This window comes from Callorhinchus milii, unplaced genomic scaffold (assembly GCF_018977255.1).
Source record: "Callorhinchus milii isolate IMCB2004 unplaced genomic scaffold, IMCB_Cmil_1.0 Scaffold3, whole genome shotgun sequence".
Lineage (NCBI taxonomy): Eukaryota > Metazoa > Chordata > Chondrichthyes > Chimaeriformes > Callorhinchidae > Callorhinchus > Callorhinchus milii.
In genome coordinates, this window is record NW_024704744.1 from 75,211,516 (window position 1) to 75,239,362 (window position 27,847).

Sequence of the window (27,847 nt, forward strand, 5' to 3'; positions counted from 1 at the left end):
CAGTGGCAGAATGAAACCTTCAGCAACAACAACAACAACAACAAGATTCCATTTATAGAGCGCCTTTCACGTCAGGAGGACGTCCCAAGGCGCTGCACAGTTGGGTCATGACCCGAGCAGGGGGGAAATGGTCAGGGTGAGGGGAGGGAAGGGAGGGAGAGAGGAGGGGGGAAATGGTCAGGGTGAGGGGAGGGAAGGGAGGGAGCGAGGAGGAGGAAGAGAGTCGAGAGGGGAGCTGAAGGCACGGTCAAAGAGAAAGGTTTTGAGACCGGCCTTGAAGGAGGAAAGGGAGGAAGCGGCGAAGGCACTGGGGGATGGAGTTCCAGAGCCTCGGGGCTGAGAGGCTGAAGGCCCGACCACCGATAGTAGGGCATTGTACTGAGCAAGACATTCTAGTTTTAATGAGCTTTATACCCATTGAAAAGAATACCACTAAAATGGAAGTCTCTTAAAGACTTCAATGCTACCGGCTGGATGGCACCTACTGTATTCACGATATCCAATTTAACATTACCTTTGTAATTGGCTTCAGGTCAGGATTATGAATGTAACCATGCTAATTACTGTAGTGAAACAGTCTTGACAGCATTAATGAAATATTGTATTATCACACAACAATAGAATGGGATAAGGAACAACAGTGGGTGTGCCTCACATTTGCCTTTGCGTTCTACACAGACTGAAGCCAAAATTAACATTCCAGCCAAGCCAAAAGTCAATAACTGTGATGTGCTCCTCTGTCAATACTATCTGCAACCAACACTCGGAAAAATCTGACTCAACAGTAACAAAGGAAAGATTTTAAAAGTAAAAAAGTTTGTAATTACATAAAAGTACACATTTGTGGATAAAACGTTGAGTGAAATAAGTCAGCTTTCCTACAAGTTGGACATCACTGGCACCTTAAGACTGGGGTTCCCCCGCTACTTGCTACAGGTTAAGAGAAGAATGAGATCAGATGGCCTGAAGGACCTTCTTCAGCCAAACCTATCTTGTGATCTTCTGAATAAATCTGAGAATATCAGGGCTTTTGGATCTCTCAAATTCTGGTTGTAACTGTCCATTATAAACACTCAGAGGAAAGAACTGAACAGTTGAAAAGCAGAGCAATGGGACAATAGTTTTTCACAGACTAGAGTCTTATGAACAGAGTCCAGGTAATCGGGGTGGGGGAGGAAAGAGTCACCACTGTTACTGCAAGTACTAGTACATTATGGAAACAATATTCCACCAGAAAATCTCTTTGCAGATTCTTTCAGTCTATTACACAAAGTCCTGTAGCTCAGTGAGAGACCTGGGTTCTATTCCTGGCAGGGCGAAATGACCATTCACTTTCCTGCTGTTTGTGGGACATTGCTCTGCATAATTTTGACTGCTGCACTCACTTACAAATAGTCCTATCAACACTGCTTCTAATAGGCAGGACTCTCAAAGCGCTTCAGAGGATTTACTGTAAAGTGTAGTAGCTGTGTATGTTGTACAGAGTAGCCAATTTGTGTACAGCAATGTCTGATAAATAGCAATCAATGACCAATTTTAATTGGGGGATTGTTGGCCAGGATGCCAGTTATCCTCCCTTTTTGAATAGTTCCACGGGATCTTTAACCTGAACGGGTAAATGGGATTTTAGTTTAATACCTCATCTTAAGGATTGCACCTCAGACAATGCAGCGTTCCCTCAGCATTATTTTGGATCGTCAGCCTAGATCAAGTTCAAAGTCCCGATGTGTGGCTTGAACCCATAATAGTTAGACTCACAGGTGAGACTGGTATCAACTGACCCAGGCTGACACCTAATTATTTTAAAGCACTATTAGCACATAAAATCTGCTAAGGCAACAAGATGGGTTTTGAGGACAAGTTAAGGGCAAATACTAAGAATTATTTATTTATAGATGGGAAATGATAGATGCAATATGCTACTGGGATGAATGCCGGAGGCCAAATACTAGACTCACTTAAGAAATAGCCTGATGATAGGGTGGGTAGTTGGAAAGGATGGGATCAAATGAGCCAAAAAGATGAGATGAAATGAGCCAAAAGCCCTTCTCAACCAAACTTGTCTTATTATATACAGTATTTTGATGCATTATACTTGGGCTTTTGATATATTTTTAAAGCTGAGACAGAAATTGAAAATTTAACAAGATTCACATTTTGTAGGTTCACCTTATGGATTTTAGCAAAGAAGGTGCCCAATCTAACCTGTTAAGTGAAAAATTGGTAGCAACAGTGACAATAACTACATGCATTTACAAACACCCTTCTCACAGGTTATGTCTGAACACTTAAGAGTGATGGCATTAGATAGGCACGTTCAAAGAGGAAGGTTGTTAGTCAAGATCAGCAATATTTCAACTTTAAGACTTTCACAGAATCTCTCCACTTTTTAAAAAATGGGCCTAGTTTTACACTGGATTGAGACTGGGATTTTCCAGTATTAAAATCCAGAAATGTAATCTGCCACTATTAAAACATTATACTCAGGTAGGTTAAGATGGATCAGATTTTACTTAATGGCAGCATTCTGTATCCATTTGTTAATAAATTAGAAGTTACTACCCTCTAGCTGAAATTCACTCACTTTCTAAATGCACATTAGTAAACCTGACGATGATTTCCAGCTGCTTCAGCTGACTGTGTGTTAAACTGGAGCATTTCAGAAAAATCTTGGAATTATCTTCAGTCTTTGAGAATTGAATTATAATCAGCCTAGAGATTCTCTTAGTGTGGAAATGTGTTTGGACCTCAGAAAATATGCTGCCGCTCAGAATCAGTCCTGTAGCTCAGTGGTTAGAGCACTCGCTTTACAAGCGAGAGACCTGAGTTCAATTCCAGGCAGGGCGAAACCTTGGGCAAGTTTCCTTACTCCACACACCTAATACTAATCCCTCCAAAAACCAAAAACAATAATAAATTGGTCATTTTCAATCTACGACCGTTTGTGAGACATTGCTGTGCGCAATTGGCTGCCGCGTTCGCCCACAAATATACAGTCAATTCACTTTACAGTGTGTTCTGTGAAGCGCTTTGGGACGTCCTCCCAACGTGAAAAGCACTATATCAAATGCAAGGATTATTATTATTATTATTACCCAATAGTTATTTAATAATAAACAGCTGTTAGGACATTTTACATACAAACATAGATCACAAGTACATATTCTTGGATAGTCATATTTCCAGATAGTCCTGCCATTAAGAGCTATTGTTTAATGGCAAAATTGGTCATGTTTGTGAAGCAACCTTTGCAACCATCTGCTGCAGAAGCCTTCTGAAAATAGCAGTGGTTATATCGGAATGAACAGGACCGCAAAGATCAGAGTAGCACATCTGACTGATCTTAAAGTAAAAAACAAAAGAAAGTGTAACAGCAGTTGGGGTAAATGTTACATTATAAAGCACAACAGAAATGGTTTTCTTGCTGGGTGACTTGAAAACTGAAGCCACTGATATACCACAGGGTACTGTACAATTTACATAGTACCTTTTATTCAGGAGGACGTCTTAAAACAGTTGACAATACTGGCTGGGCACTTAAGCTGGGTGTGGGAGACCAAAAGAGGTACTCTTTCAGACATGCCTTGAAGGAAGGAAGGGCGAGAAAGTTGGAGGGACTCTGCGATGAAGTTCTAGAGAGAAGGGGCAGAATGGTTGAAAGCCCGTCTGCTGATTGGGTGGTACGTGAAGCAGGCCAATGCTCGCTGAAGGAAGGGAATGGCTTGGGTCAATATTGTTGAAAGAGATTGCAGAGGTAGGATGGAGCGAGACCATCGAGGGATTTGATCATAAGAACAGCAACAGTGAACTTGATCTGCTGGGGGATAGGAATCCAATGGAGCTAAGTGAAGACAAGGCTGCAGAGTTTTGGATACCCTCCAGCTTGTGTAGGGAGTTGAGAGTTCAGCAAACAGATGATGAGTTATATCACCTCACTTAGAAGGTTCACTGAGCAGACAGCTCCAGAAAGTATGCTAGACTAAGTTGCTATGCTGACAACTAGAAAATTTCACTCTGAACAAAAAGTAAACCTTTACAGTGAAGCTTCTGGACAATGACCTAGATTAAAAAGCATTCAGTTATGGCCAGAGAAACTGGCTCAACAAAAGCCAAACTGCTCACTGTGACACCGACAGTGCATTTAGAAACCAGAAAACACAACATTTTACATGTTCTGTCATTAAATAAACTTATAAACTTTAAAAAATATCCCAAGGCCAATTATTTGTTTGCTCAAAATAACAAATGATTCCTTCCTTTTGATTAAATTTAAAATTGTTAATAATAATCCCTACATAAGATATAGTGCCTTACCACGTCATCAAAACATGTCAAAGCGCTTCACAGGATTTAGTGTAATGACCATTTACTTGTAGGCGAACACAGCAGCAAACTTGTGCACAGTAACATCCCACAAAGAACCATAAAGTAAATGATCAATTTTACCTATGGGGATTGTTGGCCAAGACGCTGGAAGAGATTTCCTTCTCATTTCAAGAAATGCCATGAGATTTTTAATATCCAGGACAGGCAGACAGGACATTGGTTTAATTCTCATCTGAAAGATGGCACCTCCGATATTGCAGAGCAATGTATTGAAGTGGCAGCCTGGACTGTGAGTTCAAAATCCCAACGTGGGGCTTGAAACCACAACCTTCTGACTCAGAGGTAAGGGTGTTGCCAACTGACACCTCATCTACTACAGCCAACTTGCTGCAAGAAGTGGTACCAACTGAGCCCTGTGACACTACTATACATTCTGATGATACGATGGCACAAAGCACACTCAAGTATCCAAAATAACAGGCACATGCTGCAATGCAAATGCAATGGCATATAATAAACTGTAAAGTTAGTCTGCTGAACACTCATATCACACCACAAACCATCTTCAGTGCAGAAGAAAAAATAGTTATGCAATACAATATTACAGTTGTACAGGGCCTTTCACGTCGGAAAGACGTCCCAAAGCGCCAGCAATGAACCAGAAACAAATAGAACAAATCATCCGCATTCCAACATGATCAATTGCCAGCTGGACCGCTCTGATATTTTGCTTCCTTTGTTCCACATGCAATTTTTCCAATTGCAATTAAAATATAAATGACAGGTTTCAAAACCAGAAACAATTAGTTACAAAGCAGGATGGGAAATGGTTCTCGTGTTCCTTTATGGATGGGAATGAAATGGCCAAAACTGAATTATCACATTTATCAGATGCCTGGAGCAAAGGAGTGAGAATTTAGGAGTTCTGTAGCTCAGTGGTTAGAGTGAGTGCCTTCCAAGCGAGACACCTGGGTTCAGTTCCAGGCAGTGCGAAACCTTGGGCAAGTTTCCTTATTTTATACGCCTAATAATAATCCCTCCAAAAAAAACCAATAATAAATGGGTCATTTTCAATCCACGACGGTTTGTGGGACACTGCTGTGCGCAATTGGCTGCTGCGTTTCACCCACAAATGTACAGTCAATTCACTTTACAGCATATTCTGTGAAGCGCTTTGAAACTAGAAGACGTGAAAAGCGCTATATCAAATACAAGGATTATTATTATTGTTTTTGTTCACTGTGCATCCACAGTTCCGTACAACATATTGTATTTGAATTACTTGTGTGCACTCCATGCCATCACGTGAGGAGAATTCTGTAGGGCTACCAGTCGAGGCAAAGAAATCCATTTACTAGGATACCGAGGAACTTCCTTTTGTAAACCCAGACGTGAATGGGGAGCATGATTTAGATGAATATGCAGCACTGGCAATGATCAGGAAGTGGGAGGAAAACATTAGGGACAAGTGATTATATAAATCGATTTGACATGTTGATGGGGATTAGTATTCAGTGCAACAGAATCAGATTGTAGTCGCATTTTGGATGAACGCGTTTCAATGCTATAAGCCTGAAGGAAGAACTAGAGAAGATAAATTAGGACAAACTACACAAGAACTAGCTCTGAAGAAATAATTCAGAAAAAGGTAACTCTATCTAGTCCACTTTGACTGGAATGGTACTGGGCCAACAATCGCCCAAACAAAATTGGTCGCTCACTTTATGGCCGTTTGGGAGACATTGTTGTGCATAACTAGCTGCCACATTTGCCTACAAATAGTCACTACACTTTACAGTATATCTTGTAAAGTGCTTTGTGACTGGCTCCCAATGTGAAAGGCACTGTACCAAATGCAACATTGTTTTATTATTATAAAAGCTCCAAAGAGGCACGAGCACAAGAGACTGTAAATCAGAAGTATTCAAAGAACATGCACAATCATATTGTTGTTCTTCAAAGCTACAGAACTTTAATGATTCCTTTTGCAAACTGAGGAGTATTAGTAGCACAATAAATATTTTTGCATGTGATATAGTGCCTTATCTTATCGAGATGTCTCAAAGCACATCTCAGGATGTACTATATAGTGACTGTACTTTGTAGGTGAACATTGCAATTTATAGCGCGCAGCAGTGACCCACAAAGATCCATCAAGTGAATGACGAATTTTATAGGGGGAAATTGTTGGCCAGCACATTAGCTGAAGATAAAGTAGAACTTTAAAGAATTCAGAAATGTTCTGACCTGAATCAGAGCAGTTTTCAGGACTGGGAAGGTGCTGGCTAACAACAAGGTTAAAAATAAAATGACAAAAGTCACATATCTGACACATCACCATGCTTAAGAGCATTCAAATGAGCCAGAGTTCCATATATGTATGCCACCTACATATTTATGCATGGAAATTTCTCTGCACCTGGAATGAAAAGGGCACACTCGTCTTCGAAGGACACACCCTGCTTACTTCACGCAGGTCGCAAAAGCCAAGGCTTGGGTGTTGGGATGCTATAGTTTAACCAACTAAAACTGCACAGCTTGCCAACATGAGCTGTGAGTAAATTGAGTATTTTAACAAGGAACGGGACAGAACTGTGGATTCTTTCTGTCAAACAAGGAACAAGGAAATGGGCAGAACATGGACCGATTATATATGAGGATATGCACTGATTTCTCCCTGTTGGTGTAGAGGTATTATTTGAAATTCTAATAAGTGAACAATGCTAACAAAAATGATTGGGGCATGTTTCCTTTGTCTTGTTTAAACAACAAGTGTTGATGATCATTCAAGTGAGACAATTAACATAAAGCTCGCCCGATTAAAGGGTCTGAAAGCAAAAAGAATCAGATAATACAATGTAAAAGACACCATCATTGAAACATTCACCCAGCTAATCACTGTGTCCCTCCTGAAGTTAATCCATAAAAAAAACTATTTTTATAGAACCTCATGTCAAAATTCTTCAAAAATAGTTAGTGTCAAGTGTAGTGATTGTTTTTCTTCCTACCTAAACAATGCACAAGCTATTTAAGCCTGCATGTTTCACAAACAGCAATGAGGTGAATAACTGGAAGGATTGTTAGCTGGGATGGATAGCAGGAGAAACTCTCTAAGCTTTTCCAATAGTCTTTAAAATCCAACTGAGGAAAGAGCATACAAAACCTCAGTTAAAACATCTCAATTGAATGGCAGTACTTGTGACATAGCCCCTCTATGTCTGCACTGGAGTGAGCATCAGACTAGACTGTGTGCTCAAGACCTGTCATGGGGCCTGAAGCTCCAAAATACTCATCCCAAACCAAAATTGCTGCCAACTGAGCCAGGCTGATGTATTCAGCCTATTCCATGTTTATACAGTAGGGCTGTTACTAGTAATTTACCAGCTCCATGTCTGTTCAGGTTTTCCAGCTCCAGGTCTGTTCAGACGTGATTCTAGTACTATGATGACGGCAAGACATTCACACGTATGCAAAGAGCCCCAAGTTTCAAGGCAGAATTTCCACCACACTGATAATGGTGAGAGAAAGGTGGCCTGGTTTTCAGATGCTGTTCTGGCCTCCACTACTGGTATTTGAGTAGCGGCGATAAAAACAATTCTAATGGTGAGGTGGCATAAACGTCTTGATATTATCAAGTTTTAGAATTAATGGAATTGTTTCTATTTATGGCAACGCTATTATATCAGATGAGACTATGAGGAACTATAAGCTTAGAAGAGTAATCTGCAGCACAGAGCCATCAGACGGGAGGCATTGGATGAGCCGATGGTGTTTGAAAGTTTCACAGATCCAGACACACAGACGCCAGCTTGCAAAGAGAATCAAAATCTTCCAACAAATCATAAAACTAAATTCCACGACAGCCCTTCAGGAACATATTATGGTGAAGGTAAGCAAGCATGTTTTGGTTGATGTCCCTTGGCACTATTGGAAAACAAGGAAGTTTCTCCTGGCAAACAATCCCCCAGATAAATAATTGGTTGTTCACCCCCGGCTGTTTGTGCTGTGAGGAAATTGGCTTCTATGTTTGCATTCAAATACTGTACACAGTTATAAAAGGTACAGTGTATCATATGAAGCTCTTCAATATGCTTTAATGACATGAAAAGGCAAATACAAGGATGATTATACTAGTAATCTTCTATACTAATAAAACGACAATGTCTGTCTGCGTTTCAAGAAGGATCTCAATAATCGATTGATATAGAGACATGATTTATACCTCATCGGAAAGGTCTTGCATCTGGGAGTGACATTTTTGGGCATATTTGTTTTCGGGTATCTCCTATTGTTCATGCGTTATTACCTAAAATGTATTTCAGTTTTGGGTTGTTCGCTGCTGGTGGCCGCCGAGTCAAAGTGGTGCGATGGCATCATGCGTCACAGAGCATGTATGTAGCCAAGCGGCGGTGGGAACAAAATAAAGAACACAGATGAAGCTAAGCCATGGCAACAACAACAAAATTAATTTTTTTAAAGCGCCTTTCTCGTCAGGAGGATATCCCAGTGATTATAAATTATACATTTATATTTATCATTATAAATATGCCTAAGCAAAAATCAAACCTTTCAAGGATAAGTACAAATGCTAGACAAAGGAGAGAAGGCCCATTAAATGAAACTGAAGAACAAACAACAGCGCGACTGCACGTCAATGCTGAAAGAACTGGAACAGCACACCAAAATGAGTTGACCACTCAAACAACAGCACGGCCAAAATGAGTTCTCCCACAGGAGTCCTACCAGATAAGTATTGATAAAGATGAAATGTCTACATGTCTGTGTATTAATCTACATTCCATATTGGATCCTTTGGTTGCAAGCGAAGCTGCAATGGGTATAGTTCATACTATTATATGAACGTATTGGCACATTCTGTTATTACAAAGCCCTCCCGTCCGTACTGTACATCATTCGGGCTTTTGAGCATTTTTACCTGGACGTAGTTATTTCCCTCAAAGTGTATTTTTCTATTTAATATAACCAGGAATATTATTAAAACCAAATCTCACAGAAACACACAGCAATTGAAGTGGATGAATTCATTAACAACCTTACTTAAAGAGCATATTTAACTCGATAATATTCTGGCACACCAAGAATTCCTTGACATCACAGTATTTTGCTTTGTGATTTCAGCCACAACCAGGCATATACTAATATTGGACATGTAAAAAATCCTCTCCCTGAGTACAGGAAATCTCACAAGGCACTCTGATCGTCAAGCCCATTGCTTTCACAGATAATATCCAGAACATCATAGTCTTAAGATGATCTGATCAACCTCAAAGAGAAGTTACTAACAACGGATGAAACTTCCAATGAGAATGAAAACTATGAAACGCTCTCCATTCTTGTCAGACGATGCTCTCAATCGCAAGCTGATCAACTTTAGTGACTTAAAAACTCCCAGCAGTACCTCAAAGCACACTCTGGAGTTCGGAATCCTTGGTTCTTGCCAACCTGCTCTTAATATCCTCTGGGAGTACATAAGCAAGAGATGTCCCTCCAGGGAGATTCCATTCCAGACACAAGTGTGGAATTGACTTAAATATACAGAACACTCAATCTGTGTTGGAGACAGTTAAACATAATGATGGGATTCCACATGTGTCAGACACCTGCTTGACCAAGAAAAAAAATAGTATGACAGGGACGGATGATAATAATAATAATAATCCTTGCATTTGATACAGCACTTTTCACGTCGGGAGGACGTCCCGAAGCGCTTCACAGAACACACTATAAAGTGAATTGACTGTATATTTGTGGGCGAACACGGCAGCCAATTGCGCACAGCAATGTCCCACAAACAGTCGTGGATTGAAAATGACCAAATTTATTATTGTTTTATTAGGTGTGTGGAGTAAGGAAACTTGCCTGAAATTGAACTCAGGTCTCTCGCTTGCAAAGCGAGTGCTCTAACCACTGAGCTGCAGGACTCCATTTCTCTTTCAGGATAGGCTCAAGAAATTAGAACATCGGTCCATTCTTACCGTAAAGCATAGTTGCCTGAACCCCCCACTGGCATATGCTTTACCCAACCCATTGAATCTCCTAAGAACAGGCTCGGAAATGCCTCCTCCAATGTTTCCCGTCTAAATGCAAGGTGAGTAAACTAGAATATCTATCTTTTGCCAGATTCTGTTCTTCGTACAAAATATAGTCACTACTCTTTATAGGAAATCACGTGAAGCACTTTCAGGTGTCTTCCTGGTGTGAAAGGTACTATATCAATTGCAAGGATAATTATTGGCAAGGAAGGTTTTCTTGCTTCCTCGCCATGAAAGTCCAGCAATATGTGCTCCACACTTTAACCAAGCATCTTCCGCTCAGCGGGCTCCGGCCTGCTTCATATCCCACACCTCGTCCGCCCCACCTTGCCTCCTTCAAGACTCATCTCAAGACCCTCCACCGTGCCTTCGATCACCCTCCTTCCCCCCTCCACCTTCCACAATCTCGACCCCCAGCTCGGGTCCAGCGTCTCGGTACGTCCTCTCGACGTGAAAGGTGTTGTACAAATGGAATTTTGTTGTTGCTCTTATTCTTATAATCAGTACTTCCATTCTTACTCAAATATTCATTCCATTTTTTGCTGAAAAATGAGTTTAACACAGAATTAACTGTTTGGTGAACTTCTATCCAAAGACCTAATACTCTCAGAAGGAAAAGCTGATCTTCTCTTTGGTTCTTTCCACAGTTTCCATGCCTTAAGAGTCCTGGACCAAACCCCCTCTCAATCTTATCCAATAAAACCAGGTTAGTTCTGCAAGTCTCTCCTCAAGGTTTCTTTGGACATTGGAATTCTAGGATCATCTCAAGGTTCTTCTTTAAACTTGCTAATGTATGAATGTCCTTTGGAAGCTGTGCCGAAATGTCACAAGGAAGCCTCAACAGGGAGTTGAACTGAGAAAATAATCTAAATTCCTCCAATGATTCACTGGATAAATTACTGAATAATAATCCTTGCATTTGATATTGCTCCTTATCAAGTCTTCGAGACATCTCAAAGAAATTCATAAAATATACTGTGAAGTGAATTGACTTTATTTTTATTAATTGAATCATACAGCCCAGAAAAGTCCCAGATTCAACTTTTAGCCTTTTCTAGTTCAGCCATTAGAGCAGAGTGGGGAGGGAGTATTCTAGACACATGAGATGCAATGTGTCAGTGATATACATAGAGCTCTCAGTCTGACTGATTCAGATACTCTTAATAATGATCCTTACATTTGGTATAGAGCCTTTCATGTCGAGAGGATGCCTCAAAGCACAGAATATACAGTAATGTAAAGTGGAATCACTTTTTTTGTGGGTGAACACAGTAGCCAATTTGCACACAGCAAATTATAAACATGATTATGGATTTCTGCATGTGTCTGACACCCAGCTGACCAAAAACAAACTAATGCAGATACCATAAATAGTGAGGCACTACAATTGCCTCAGTCTCCCCAGCCTAGGGAATGCAAGGAATGGGAGGGAACAAAAAGTTCATATGGGGGAACAAGATTAAGCTCAGCAGTGATGCCTCCCACAAATGAACAATACTACACGAAATGCAGTCATTTGTGGAAGGTATCAGAGGGTTACCAATTCCTGCCTTCAAGTTATAATGGGGGGATTCTTTCTTCTCATCACGAACTCAAATATTCTGGGTTTGTCTACAAATAGTCACTACAATTTACAGTAAAATCCTGTGAAGAGCTTTGAAACATTTTGATGACATGATAAGACACTGTATCAAATGCAAGTGTTGTTATACATTTTCAGTCAGTCTCAATAACCAGCTCCCACGAAGCTAATGCTGATGATTACATGTGTATATTTTTGCACCTTTGCTACCGGATCTACATTCATTTTTCCTCCAATGTGTATTACAGTACTTTATGAGCTCTGGAATACAAAATTACGTAGGTTCCAGTTATAGAGAGCACTGTGTTGAGTGTTGGGCACCCAATGTTAGAAGTAATATACTATATAAAATGCATTCAGTGTCAGTTTACAAGATTAATATATGGGCTGAAGAGGTTTAGCTATATAAAAGTGATTTCAAGCACTCTGGGACTCTACCCTGTGTGAGGGGCGCTATATAAATGCAAGTTGTTGTTGTTATGTGGGACTGGAATTATATTTGAAAGAAAACTAAATACATTTTAATGTGATCAAGATAGGAACAGCGAAAACAAGAACGGCAGCCCATTCAGCCCATTGAGCTTGTACCACCAGTTTAAAGATATGCCAAGATCTAGTAATCCCAATGCCTTACCTCCCAACCTCTTTTAACCCCCCCCCACCCCGCACTCCACTTTTCTTACCCCATGTCTGTATCTTTGACAATGGATTTTCATGATCTCCATTACCTTGCTTGGCATTGTGTGCCACACATTTACAGAGCTGTTCTAAATCTATAGCATTAAACATTTTCTAAACTTCAATGAGTCCCCTTTCAGCATATTTTTTCCACCCTGATAATCTTATAAAGGAATTATTACCCCCAAAACAGTGTGTTATTCATTGCTTGTGAACAAGTTTACTTCTACGTTGTCTAATCTTTCTCCAAACCTCATTCATCTTCCACTTCAAATTAGTCATCCTGCACTATATCTTTTCTGGCATAAATAAATCTTTTTGATGGCCTGGTGAATAAAACTGACCACAGTATTCCAGGTGTAGTCAAAGCAAAAAACAGAGGGCAAAAGACTTGATTTTAAAAAATCTTTAGCAATTCCTGTAGTGTTGTATTCTCTCCTCCTAGTTATAGATTCTATTATTCGTTGTGTCAAAGCTTCACCATTTTGTCTGGCCCCATGTTTAATATACCCTTTGAAAATTTGTTCTCCTTTCAGTTGTTAAATGAATGTGCTGTCACCAACAAATCCTACATTATTAGAAGTACCTCTTCTGCTTTATCAAATCTGTCCTCTAAACCTTTGTGCAGTGAAAGCGAAACAGCAAGCATCTATCTGCATCATGATAAGGAATTCCTCTTACTGTCAAGTGTAGCAAAAAGGACTTCACTCTCCACACGCCTCGGAGCTGAAGCATGTCTACCCTCATCCTTTGTTCCCCCCTCCACCCCATTCAAAACAAGTTCAGCTTTCGTCTGGTTTTCTACCATCACATCACAGCTGTAAGACACAGAATTAACTCTTCTTTTAACCACCAAGGCTTCAATGCCATTTCGAAAGTTAAGATGCCCAAACCTGCACATAACATGCTAAATGCCTTGCAAGTCATTTATTTTGACTTTTAGTCAAACGCCCACGAGATCTAAGAAAGTATTTGATTAGTTTAATAACAGCCTCACACACCTGAGGGAAATCTTAACAACAACAAAAGTACATTTGTATAGCGCCTTTCACATCGGGAGGACGTCCCAATGCGCTGGACAATCAATGTTTTGGACCCGAGCTGGGGGTCAGGATCGGGGAGAGTGAAGGGCAGGGGGGGAGAAGGAGGGTGCCCAAAGGCACGCTTGAAGAGGAGGGTCTTGAAGAAGCGGGGGGGGGGGGTGGGGGGCAAGCCAGAGGGACTGCTGGATGGAGTTCCAGAAGGTGGGGGCAGAGGGGCAAGTTGCCCGCTAGCCAATGATGGGGGGTATTAACCAATGATATGGTTCATAATCACATCAGACCTTTTCCTCTCCATCATTACCAATAAACATTTATTCATTGTGGCCATGTTTCCAGTTTCAATCCCCATTACCTTAAATTTATCCACATTAAAACCCAGCTGCCGTACAACTTTGTCCCTCTGTTGCTTAGTCATTGGAAGTCTCTTTGAATTCTCTGTATCCCTTTAATGTTACCTCTTGTCCAGATCAACAATAGTCATAGATTGTATAAAAGATATTCAATAGAAGCAGTGGGGAGCCTGTAAAGAGCCCTCAACAAGTCACTGCCCACCAGTTGATGCTATTTTTAAAATTCATTCTACTTCCTATTGAAAAGACAATATTCAATTCAGCAACCAATTTTATTATTTATTATCAGAACCTTACTCTTCTTCAAAACTCACATATGGAACTGTAGCAAAAGCCTTCTGAAAGGTACATTCACTCAAAGAAATTTGCTTCAAAAAATTCCAAAATGTAACTAACTATTCCATCTAAATCTGATCTGACTATTCCTAATTGACCGTCTCTGTGTCTTTTACATGAGCAAACTCATATCATGCTCAATCACTTTTCACAACGCACAGGTTGGGGGGGGGGGGGGGGAGAGAGTATCTCTGGGGAGCTGCCGTACAAATCTCATAGCAGACAACTTGCAAAAGGCCTAGAAATAAGAAGTTATTTCACCCCATGACAAAAAGGAAACATAGGATTAGCCTCTTCTTGTTTCTCTCCAGATTACGTAGAATGATAGACCGAACAACACGGAAACAGGTCATTTACCCCACCAGTCGGTGCTGGGGTTTGCGCTCCACATCAACCTCCTCCCATATCCCACCACTCTCTTCTACGGATCGTTATGGCAGTGCTGTAGCATTACTAATAGGAGAGGCAAAGGAGCAGGATTAAAACAGATCTCTTTCTAAGTGAATAAATTCCTGCCCAAACGATCTCAAATCCAATGGGAAACATTAGTCTGGATACTGGGAAAGACGGCTCCACACATCAGAAGTAGGCAGATCTAATCTTCACTTTAAAAAACAAATTACACATCATTTCAATTGCAAAGATCACACCTGTAAATTAGATTTGTTGGCATTGAATCCATCTTGAAGACTGAGGAATCATATCTTCACAGAAGCAGAATCCATTATAGTTTTTTTCAAATATTTGAAAAAGTATATAAAAGGGCATGTTGAGAGGGCAGGAGAGTGAGACTAAATGGATATCTCTTTCAGAGCGAGCACAAGTATGGTGAGGCAAATAGCCTCCTTCTGTGCTATAAACTTGTCTGCTATTATTACATTATTCTCTGAACAAAGGAAAATATTACACAATTCCCTGAAAGAGGACAACAGTTGATTTATCATTTTTATTTTTGATTCAAAAATGCTTCCACTGAAAAAGGGTTAGAAGCCTCTTAAAAGGTTTGTGACAGAAGAAAGCTTCTTATGAAAATGTAAATTATTCAATGACCAATGCTTGGATTAGTCACAGCATGAGACTCTCTCGGGTCAGCAGCTGCCAAGTCAGAGACAAAGCAAATAGTTTTATGTTACTCTGAAATGAACCCCAGAACATCATCCATTCATCATCTTCACTTTTACCACTGCCATAGCCTCCAGAGTAAACGATAGAAAGGCATGCCCAGTGTAACACTAGGCTACAGAGACAAAGAATGTAGATTTTAATCCTAGTCTGTGCTGAATTATCTGATTTCAACTGGGGCACCAGTTAAAACTACGATTGATCTTAGTACAATTTACATTTAGATGGTGCTTTTCACATAAGGAAGATGTTTTAAAGTGCTTCATACAACTGTCTGGGAGTCCAACTATGGAGAGGGAACAAAAACGTATCTGATCAATGGGATAGGTCTTACAGTGGGTTTTTGAAGGTGAGGAGGGAGGCGTCAAGGCAGAGAGATTTCAGAATGGATTTTCAAAGATGGAAGCAAAACGGCTGAAAGTTCACCCACTGATGATGGGGCAGATGAGCAGGGATATGAAGCAGTCGATATTTGCTGAGCTGATAAAGGGTATAGAATGGGTGGTGAAAAAATTGCATGGCGTTATTTTAGGAAATTGGAAGCGGTTTAGCTGTGAAGCTACTTTGACTGAATAGTGCAGACATGCTGTCCTTCGGATGAGACGTTAAACTGAGTCCCTGTCTATCTGTTGAGGTGGATGTTAAAGATCCCATGGCACTATTCGAAAAGAGAAGGAATCCTGGCCAACAAATCCTCCAAATTAAAATAATTGGTCCCTCACTCCATGGCTGTTTATGGTATATTGCCATAAACTAACTGCCTCGTTTCACCCACAAAATACAATCAATCCGCTTTACAGTATATCCTGTGAAGCGCTTTGAGACATCTCGACATGATAAGGCACTACATCAAATGAAAGGATATTTATTACTATTATTATGCACTGTCTGGACTTACACGTAAATAGTGGCTACTTGGGTAACGTATTGGTTACGACGTGACTAATTGTTGTACTAAGAACAATTGTAGCTTCAACTATTGCCCCAGTTGAGATTACGACGTGGTTACCACCTCCTGAAATGAAAGGTGTTTTATAAATGCAATTTATGGTTTTGGTGATAGCTTTCAGTATTACTGAAATTATTTACAGAGTGCTGCAGCAAGAGTCAATCTTTTCGAGAGAGAAGGAAGAAAAGGGGAGAAAACTGGCAAAAAAAATCTTGTGAAGTTACAAAAGAAAAAGAATATTGCAGAACAACGTGCATTTGCATGATAACTATCGGCGATCGCCTATCTGCCCCTACTCTCTGGAAATCTATTCTGGAGTCCCTATGACTAGCCCCTTTCCTCGCCTCCTTCAAGGTCCACCACAAAACCTTCCTCTTTGACTGCACCTTTGGTCATTTTTTTGCCAATCCCCATTGCCCCCAACTTTTTCGGCTCCCACTCCTAGCTCGGTTTCAAAACCTGGGCTGTCCAACTCCTTGGGACATTCTCCATATGTAAAAGGTGCTGTATAAAATTGTAAATTTACTGTTATCCATATCAGGACTCAATGTGAAGTGGAAATGAGCTGCAACATTGGCAAAATTGTGTTCACAACGTTACCAGTTACATCATATGACATGACATTTGGTATAGAAACCTATAAAACTCAAAGGAAATCTCAAAGCCCTGCATAGGATATATTTTAAAATGGAGTTACAGCATATATTGTAGGCGACCATGACATATTTCTTGAACAGCACAAGGTGTAGAAAGTATAAAAGTTGCATACACACAATGATATTTGCATAATGACAATGGGGGTTGTCCTAATTTCTTGTATATCAGGCTCTTTACTGTATATAATACAATTGTATATTAAACGGGTAGAAAATCACACTTCAGCAGGTTTGAGAAGGGCTTTACACACTCTGCCATGCATAATGTACACCTCACAGACACAGCAGAATGAACTGCCTCACCCACACCCCCACAATCCACCTGCTATTTGTGAATCAGCCAGCCTATGCTCTTTGTAAACAGCACACACTCTCCAGCCAAATATTTCAGCCTCAGTGAGCGCTCACTGACTGATGTTTCAGCCTCACTAAGCATCCACTGGCTAATATGTCTGCTTAAAATTATACACCAAAACAAAATTGAATTATGCAAAATTGAACATTTTAAAAACAAAAATGGAGAATGAAATAACTTCAAAATTTGCAGAAAATAATTTTTAGTATCATTAGAAGCTTGAAGCATTTTGATTTAAGTGGGCATCTATGAACAATTATTCACCATTTTAAATTATTTGTGATTCATCTTTAGGCAAATATTTATCGGCTGGATTCATCAGCCAGCTGCTTGAAGCAACCAGCTTGTCTCAGGCTAATGGTTCACTACAGGTCTTTAGCAATACAACAGGAGGGTCATCTGCAGCATATTGTACTTAATTTTGATCATCTAGGAATCAGACACTCAAACAGCCCCTTCTTGAGAACATCTAGTGCCAATGGCCTAAGATCTCACAAAAGCCAAGGTTATGTTTAGTCTTACCAGTTCTGGAGTGCCCAGGAATCTGCCCAATGTGGTACAGAATTCCATTCAGTGCCTTATCTCAGCTTCACTCTCCCTTCACAGGACATTTCATTGATGAGCCAGCTCAACCCCATTCAACTCATCCCAAGCCACAAATTAGTCAGAGGCCAACACGCATTGGATTTGAGCTCTTGTTAGACTGACGACTGGTATAGCTCAGAAGGCTCTCCTTCTGAGCTACACACTGAGCAGCAAAGCTGTACGAGTGCATGATCACCACACTCCAGAACACAACCAGGACACACATTGAATGGATAGTCTGCTCACCTGAGTCTTCAATCTTCAGGTGGCATCTTGGCTGACACTCCAATACAGTACTAAGGGAGTGCCTTACAGGTTTCATCTGCCTGTTCAGGTGGATGTTAAAAATTCCGTGGCACTATTCAACAGCTTGCATTTATATAGCAGCCTCCATGCAGGAGAACAACAATTTGCATTTAGATAGCACCCTTAACATGAGGTAGTGTCTCAAAACACTGAATAGCAACTCAGCGTTTTTCCAGCAGTCCTGGCCAACAATCCCCAGGTAAATTTAGTCATTTATTTAATGGCTGTTTGTAAGAAACTGCTGTATGCAAATTGACTGCTGTGTTTGCCAACAAAATAGTCACAAGAACAACAACCTGCATTTATATAGCGCTCTTCACGCAGGATAGCATCTCAGATTTACTGTATACTTTATAGTAAATCCTGTGAAGCACTTTGTTTAACATAATTCACCAGGCTAAGCTCCAGATATGGGAAGATGTGCTCCAGATCCAATTCTCTGCCCATTTCTCTTATAACCATTCCTACTGAATCCTCGACAACTTTCTGGGACAGATAATTCCATATTTTCACTATCCTCTATGGGATGAATGTTTTCTCATCTCAGTTCTAACAGTCTTCAGTCTGACTTTCAGTCTATAACCTGAAGGAGCTAAGTAACATACGAGTTGATATTGCGACACAGCACGACAATTAACAGGTAGTGATCCACCTGGTGGTATTGTAGTAAGTGGACAGTGTTTGATAGATATTGCTAATTAAACTTTTCTTTTACAGCTTTTCCTGACTTATGTACTCATTAAGTGCAGGATTTTCTGTACAGGCGAGGGAAATCGAACAGTTCTTCTACATTTGTCAATGCTCACTTCAGTCAGGTGTTACATGGGCATGATGCACATCAAATCTCTACCCAACAATTCCAATTTCTAAAGAGTGCCCTCTAGTGAACGAGTATAAGTTTTATACCTCCAGTACCAGACTTGCCAAAGGCGTCTCCAAGAAATCACTGATGATTTTGAGTTTGGGATCTACACCCACTACAAATACAGGATGACCAAAAAGTTGTGAGACCATTAACAATAAGTCTCAAAGAAATTATGTTTTTTTTAGAATAATAGGGTAGTTATCACAACTTTTTGGTCACCCTGTATTTTCTGTATTGGAGACTAGAGGAACTGCCCTATTCTTATTGGAACAGTATAGCTTGAGGAGAGACCTGGAAAAATCTCAAGCGCATTTGGACACGGTGGATTCGGTTTGGAGCTTCAGCTGGCCCTCCTGCATGACGAGAAGGAATAATGCCAGCTCATTCCCTCGTTCAGAAATGGCAAAGGTTGACCCAGATTTACCTGCATTCTTCACAAAGAGATTATGTGGTACTTTTAGAATGATCCTCTGATGAAGTGAGAATTGAGATCTGCCCCCTCAGTGAGACAAAAGACCACAGGTAAATTTCAAAAACAGTGGGGTGCTGGAAACAAGTTTTTCTAGACATCAAAATCCTGGAGGAAATAGCAAATTAGAAAGTATAAGTCCCGTTGGACAAATCCCAAATTCAACACAGAGAAACTGAAAAGGTACCGCTTTTCCTTGTCAGACAGATTTGTCAAGAGTTACCATATTTGAAAGTCACTTTTTCTTCCCATATTTGAAAGTCACATTCTACTAACGTCAGAGAGCCTGTACCATCTTTCTTATAGCTTGCTGTCACAGCCACTTCCCTACAGCTGGCAACACTGTGTTTCTGAATTGTTCCATTAAACCTATTGTCACAATCTAACTCAAATTTATTTTCAAAACAAGTGATCGCTAACTGGCAAACTACATTTTTGTCTGAGTTAAGTTTCTGCTGTGGTGTCAAAATGATGAGCACAAAAGTGAATTTAATCAAACGCTCCAGCATGCATGCTTCGTTTGTTTCTAGATTCTCTATGGGAGCAATGAACAGTCAAATTGTGGTCCACCTATTGAAAGAGTTCTTCCTCACGACATCAAGATCTAAACATGAAGGCATAAAAGATGGCCAATTTGGGTTCATAAAGGGGAGATCCTGCCAAACTCATTTACTGGTTTTCTTTGACTGTGTGAAAAGGAGCTTGATAAGGGTAAGAAGTGGATGTTGTATATCTGGATTTCTGTAAGACCTTTGATAACAGTTCCTCTTGAAAGGCTGGTACTGAAAATAGACAGCAGGAATCAGTGGAAGTATCTTGCAATGGATACGCAATTGGCTGACCGATAGAACCCAGAGGGTGGTGGTACAAGGAATGTCATCAAGCTAGGAGAATGTTACTAGTGGAATTCCACAGGGCAAACCAGATGCTGGGTTGTAATAAAAGGTCAATATTGAGCCGAAATAGTGGGATAATCCTGCCACTTTATAAATCATTGGTGCGATCACACTTGGAATACTGTGTGCAGTTCTGGTCACCGCAATATAAAAAGGATATTGCAGCGATTGAGAGGATACAGAGGTCGGCAAGCCAAATGATTGAGAGTATGGAGGAACTGGACTACGATTAGGTAATCTGGACATGTTCACGCTGGAGAAGAGAGGGTTAAGGGGCGATACAATTACAGTCTTTAAGATTCTGAAGGGACTAGATAATGTACACCACAATAAGCTGTTTTATCTTGTACTGAACTCTAGACCCATGAACTGTAGGTATGGCATGCGATTGAAGGGGGTGTAATTCAGATCAAATCTGCGGAAACACTACTTTAGTGAGTGAGTAGTAAATGTATGGAACAGGCTCCCTAGGGAGACAGTGGAAGCAGAAAGTGTAATTTGTTACAAGAACAAATTACATAGATTTCTGATAGTAATATTTTGGGATACCAAATATAGTTTGGGACACGACATGTCAAGCAACTGCCAGGATGGTGGAAGGCGAACTGGATGGACCTTGGTCTTCTTTTGCCTAGCAAATTCTTATGTTCTTAAGATCTAACCCTAAGCCTCCCCCATATGCTTTACTCATTTCACCTGCTTCCATCTCAAGGTCGGGAAAAAATGGACACAACAGTTCTTTCCTCCTCCCCAAATTACAATTACACCTCAAAAGAGGTAGGAACTTGTAGGATTAACTAAAAGAGAGGATTTTTCCCTTTTGCTTCTCTCCTTTTGGAGAATAACTAACTAGTGGAGTGCGATAAAGTTAGACATCTACAGAAACCCAATCACCAGTGTTTTTCCTTCAGGAAAAACACAGAACTCCAGTAAAATGATTACAATTTCCTTGCAGCTAAAGGAGGCACAAGCAATGATAAATATAGAAAAGCAGATAAACATTCAAATTCAAAACCATTTTCTATTCATCTGAATGTTTTAAAATTAATTGGAGAACTAATGTCACAGACTGAGGATTTTGGCATCAGCCTGGCTCAGTTGGTAGCACTTTTGCAGAAGGTTAGAAGGTTATGGGTTCAAGCTCCAAATCAGGACTTTGATCTGATGCTCATTCCAGTGCAGTGGGAATGCTGTAATGTTGGTGCTCGCCTCTTTTAGTTAAGACATTAAACTGCCCGTTCAGTTTGACGTTAAACATCCCATGGCACTCTTTGCAAAGAGAAGGGAGTTTTTCCCGATGACCCATTAAAATTAGTCATTCACTGCATGGATGTTTGTGGGACACTGCTATGTGCAAATTCACTGTCACTTCTGTCTACAAAATACAAGGTCACTATACTTTACAGGAAAATCCTGAATGTTTCAACATGATATGGTGCTATATCAAATACAAAAATTATTATTTTACTGTGAAAATTCTATGAAGGTTTAATAATAATCGGGAGTCTTGTAGTTCAGTGGTTAGAGCACTCACCTTGCAAGCGAGACACCTGGGTTCAATCCCAGGCAGGGCAAAACCTTGAGCAAGTTTCCTTACTCCACACGCCTAATAATAATCCCTCCAAAACAAAATAATAATAAATTGGTCATTTTCAATCCACGACTGTTTGTGGGACACTGCTGTGCGCAATTGGCTGCCGCGTTCGCCCACAAATATACGGTCAATTCACTTTACAGTCTATTCTGTGAAGCGCTTTGAGACGTCGAGAAGATGTGAAAAGCGCTATATCAAATGCAAGGATTATTATTTATTATTATTATAATAACAAATTTACATTTATGCAGCACCTGTCATATCAAGGTGCTTTACAAGAAGAAATAAGATGCCATGCCAAGATGACAAAAGTCAAATTGATTTGTGGATTAAAGCTCTTGTATAGTGTTTTCCCGGTAATACTTTGTCACAATTGAACAACGACATTGTTCTTTATTTTTACATTAAAATGGATTCATTTTAAAAGTGGAAGCTATGCAATGAATGAGAAAATATCATTCTCTCCATCAAGCCCACTCTGTGCAATGTGGAATTTACAACACCACAGATGCTCTCATTTATTTAATTTCTCAGGAGAGGAGAATTTTCTCAGACTACAAAGATACCCATGCAAGTCTCTACTGCAGTATAAATATTATTCATCCTTAATCAAAGATTTCTATGCATAAATTTCCTTGGTCGTGGAAGTAAATGGGCCAAGCTTATTACAGGATTGGATCATTGGTCTATATTTATCCTTATAGCCTTCAATCACATTTTAATCCAATACGCCTTTTAAGAAAGGAACAGTGAATCTGTTGCTTTTATCTGCAGTCAGCACCCATGTCAATCATGGAAGGAGAAGTTCTTCAAATCTCATTTGAAGTTTACTAGTCCTGTGATTACGGCTAAGCAACCTCACATCCTGAGTTGGCTTGTTTCCATTTGTAAACACAAAGAAGTCTACATCAAGATGCACTTTAAGAATATATAGCATTCAAAAAGTGAGTTTTCCCAGGATCCTGGCTAGCAATCCCCCAATTAAAACAGGTCATTAACTTCATGTCTGCTTGTGGGACACTGCTGTTCACAAATTGCTGCTGCATTCTCCTTCAAAAACACATAATTATAGTGTAGATATATTGATTGGTGATTAGATAATCTAGGGCTCTTCAGTACAGTATCTTATAATGCACCAACACAGTATAACAAGAGGACATAGGTTTAGACATACAAAGAACAATTTCAACAACAACAACAAAATTACATTTAGAGAGCGCCTTTCACGTCGGGAGGACGTCCCAAAGTGCTGAACAGTCAGCTGTCAGGGCCCAAGCATGGGAAGAGGGGTGGTGTAGGGGTGAGGGAAGGCAGAGAGGTGGGAGGGAGACCAAAGGCACGGTCGAAGAGAAGGGTCTTGAGACCAGCCTTGAAGGATGCGAGGGAGGAAGCGAGAATTTCAGGACAGACACCAGGAAGTTTTTCTTTAACAGAAGATAATTAACAACTGGAACAGGTTGCGATAAAGGGTGGTTGAGACCAGGACACTGGACTTATTTAAAAAACAGCTTGATGCTATGATGGGATGGCAGCAGGATGGGTATTCTGGTTGGATGAAATTAAATAGGTCCAAGGTCCTTGAGAGACACACACACACACACACACACACACACACACAGTACTCTTGTGAAAGCGAGATCCCAACTTTTTAAAAATAGATTTGTTTGTTAGAAGATGTATGAATTTACAGCTGATTTTCCTTCCCCCATTGAGACCCACCACCTCAGCTATTCATTCACCGGGGAGCCATTAAAATATACAGTCAATTCACGTGATAAAGCGCTATATCAAATGCAAGGATTATTATTATTAATTTACACCACATGTACTCATAGAAACTCATACAAATCAGCATGTTTTCCTGTTCAGGATGCCAACCAGGTCAGAGCCAGTAAGTTTCTGTACCAACCATATTCACAGCAGTCTCCTCCCCCGGCATCTCCGGGGAGAGTGAAGGAAATCAAAATAACAAAGATTGAGAAAATATCGGTTTTTCGACATTTACAATACCTGGATAAGAACAGTAATTGCACTGCCACCAGAGATGACCATGTTTTTTTTTGGAGCCCTCACCTCCACCCTATCCTGTATAGTGGAGTCAATTTTCTCCTACTGGTCTGCGTGCATCTTCTCAAACATAAGGATATGGAGAAAGAAAGCATATGTGATTTTAAAACTACACATGTACAAACTTGCAAACGCTCGCTCACATGGATCTGGCTACTATGGGAACAAACAGTCTTACACGTAAACAGAGTTGTTCTCACAGCAATGGAGCTGCGGGCCACATTGCAGTACTCTTCATTTATATTGCAGAAGTGGTTCTTAGATATAAATGAAGAAGAATTCCTAACGTTCTCCGCAAATGTTTGCCTCCTATAAACTCATACATAAAAATATCATTTGATCAAAAGCAGACCTAAAAGATGTACATTTCAAATCAACAAATGGTTTGACGCACATTAATTTACAGAGTTAAGAGGATAACCAAGATTACACCAACAACTGAATGTTTGCCCTTAAGGGTTTTTAATATATGGTCAACTAAACTCTTACTTGTCACAAATAGTCAACTTTAAAGTTTGAACATTTGTGCATAAAATGAAAGAGAACCATCTGTCATTCCATCAATAAACAAAACTAAACTATTTATAGAATAACCCAGGAAACAGCAGCCAGAAATCTTTTGGGTAGTGAAACGATAAAGTGCAGCAGCTAACAGAAGTTTGGAGAAAGGAAAGTCTTACGAAGCAGCATTCTTGTGTGACGTTACACTGCATGTGGAGGAGGGCCTGCTTTAGCTTCATTACCCATGGGGAAAACAATAAGAAAAAGACATTTAGATGGGGTGGGGGGAGAGAAAGAGAACACTGTCTAAGTCACAGACCAAAATCTACTCATCCATTTCAGATAACAGAAGAAAAAAATATTCCTACAAAGTACATTAGCAGAACAGCTGTAAAAAGCTCCAAGAATCTCAATACAGTATTCCATAAAACTGCTGTTTATTTCTCATTGCCAACATCAAATGTAATTACAGTGCTATAGGTCAAGACAGACAAATGCATTCCATATGCCTCCGCTGGTTGGACGAGCCCCACTTTGAGGCAACAGTTTGGCAATATCTGAATGGTTCTTATACTGACCAGAATTATATTATTTATATGTGACCATCACACAGCTGGAGATAATGAGAACTCGAGGGCAAGTACACAACAACAATAACAAAATGACATTTGTATAGCGCCTTTCACATCGGGAGGATGTCCCAAAGCACTGGATAGAGTTTCAGACCCGAACTGGGAGTCGGGATCGGGGAGGGGGAGGACAGGAGGGAAGCAGGGTGATCGAAAGCATGATCGAAGAGGAGGGTCTTGAGATGGATCTTGAAGAAGGCAAGGGAGGAGGCAAGGTGGAGGGGCTGTGGGATGAAGTTCCAGAGGGTGGGGGAAGAGTGGGTATGTGAAGCAGGCTACAGCCCACTGAGCGGAGGGCGCGGGTAGGATGGTAGGGGGTTAGAAGTCACAGAGGTAGGGGGGAGCAAGTCTATGGAGGACTTTGAAGGTGACGACCAGGATCTTGAACTGTATCCTCTGTGTGACGGGAAGCCAGTGGAGTTGGACGAGGATGGGAGTGACAGGGTCACGGAGCCTGGTGGGGGAGAGGACACGGGCTGCAGATTTCTGGATGATGGGAGGAGATGGGGAGGCCGACAAGGAAAGAGTTTGCATAGTCAAGCCTCAATGTAATGAAAGCGTGTATGAGGTTTTCGGCGGCCTGCGGCGTGAGGCAGTGGTGGAACCGGGCGATATTGTGGAAGTCGGGGAAGGCAGAGCGGGTCATGGCACAGATGTGGGGTAGAAAGGATAGTTGAGGGTCAAACAACACTCCAAGGTTGCGGACTGGCTTAGCAATGGTGGAGTGTGCAACCATGGATGGTGATACTGTCAGCGCCTGAAGTGTGGAGGCGCTGACGGGATCCAATTAGGAGAGCCTCAGTCTTGTTGACATTCAGCTGAAGAACGTTAGCTCTCATCAGGACTTGATGTCTGACAGACATTCTGTCAGGACAGCAGTGATCCTGGAGTCAAGAAGTCATGAGAGCGGCCATTTTAATAAGTATAACTACCGAACTGTGCTGCTGTCGATTAACAAACATTGACAATGAGAAACATTTAGGTTAAAGTTATTCATTTGAAATTCTTTATTTATTAACCTTATAGATGGTGAATGGGGTCTAAAATTAGATATTTAATAAGAACATGGATAATAAATGAATCTCCCTGGGATGGTGCTGTGTTTTTAAAAAAAATCAGGCAGCTCTTCTGCAGAGCACAAGAGTCAGATTTAATCCCAAATCTGCGGGGGGGGAGAAGCCAAATGAAAACCAAATGAGGGATTATCGGCACGACTCCTGTCTTGCTTATGTTAGAGTGGTGTGGAGGAGGGCCTGCTTTAGCTTTGTTACCCATGGGGAAAACAATAAGAAAAAAAGGCATTTAGATGGGGTGGGGGGAGAGAAAGAAAAGGGAAAACCAATCCTCCCACCACTAGGCTACCTCTTTCAAATGCCTCAGGCTTCCCCAAATGATTTTTTATTTTTCTCTTCAACCCGATAAAAGTGCTTAAAACAAAGTGGAATTTTACAAATTCTGGAGTGTGGTGGCAGTTTGCCCACATTCCTGGCTTGGGATGACGAGGGGCATAAAAGGATCATAGAAAGATATGAAAACCTTTAATAGATAAATGTTATTACATCAGTGGAGGAATGTGGCTGAAGAAACTGAGCGCAATAATTGGAGATAGTTAGATCAGCAATGCTCAGTAACACTGGCTATTTCAGTAACCGTATCTTTCAAACTGTTAATTCAGCTGTCCTGCACTGTTCAATAACTCCATACAACACATTCCCCCATGATGCCATCAGCATTCACTGTTGAAAACAAAATAAATTTGATTTTTAAAAGGATTCCAGCTCCTTCATGGTTCAGTTGGTAAACTCAATGCCTAATTCAAATTGGAGCCTTACAGAGCTGAAAGGTCCCAGGTTCAATCCCAAATCTGCGCTGCAGCAATCCAATTTTCCTTATCAACCAGTGTTAAGGCAAGAAAGTACAACAGATCCTATTCCTAATCTCCATCTGGTTATAGATCATAAGATGCGAGACTCAAATGCAACACAAGTGGGACATCAATGGGCTAAATTCTGGAGGGCGTCATTTACTGACGCTTGATGATGTTGGCCTCTTATGGGATTTCACTATTATTATTACACGTCATCAGTCATTAACCAAAAGCTTTAAAAATCAATTTAAATTTCCAGCATCTAAGTGGAACAGAATGAGGCCACATGAACCATCAAGCTTGTTCTGTCATTTTATTGGGTCACGGTACATCTTTTTAATCCCATTTCTCCAACTCTTCCTCCCCTACCTTTTCAAGTATTAATATAATCCTTCCAGTTCATTTAACACATTTTACAAAGGGAGGACATTACAAAGCTCTTCACAGGATTTACTGTGAAATTAAAGTGACTGTATTTGTAGGCAAAAGCTGCAGCCAATTTGCGCATAGCAATGTCCCACAAAAAGTCATGAAATGGATGACCAAATGTATTTGGGGCAATTGCTGGCCTGCCACTGGGAGAAATTCCTTCTGTTTTCAAGTAGTCGTGTGGAATTT

General features: G+C 40.5%; 1 non-coding gene across 1 annotated transcript; it reads left to right on the plus strand.

Moving 5' to 3' along the window:
• The first annotated feature begins 2,775 nt into the window (after positions 1-2,775).
• trnav-uac lies at positions 2,776-2,847 on the plus strand. Its single transcript has one exon. It is a non-coding gene; the product is annotated as a tRNA-Val (tRNA).
• The last annotated feature ends 25,000 nt before the right edge of the window (positions 2,848-27,847 follow it).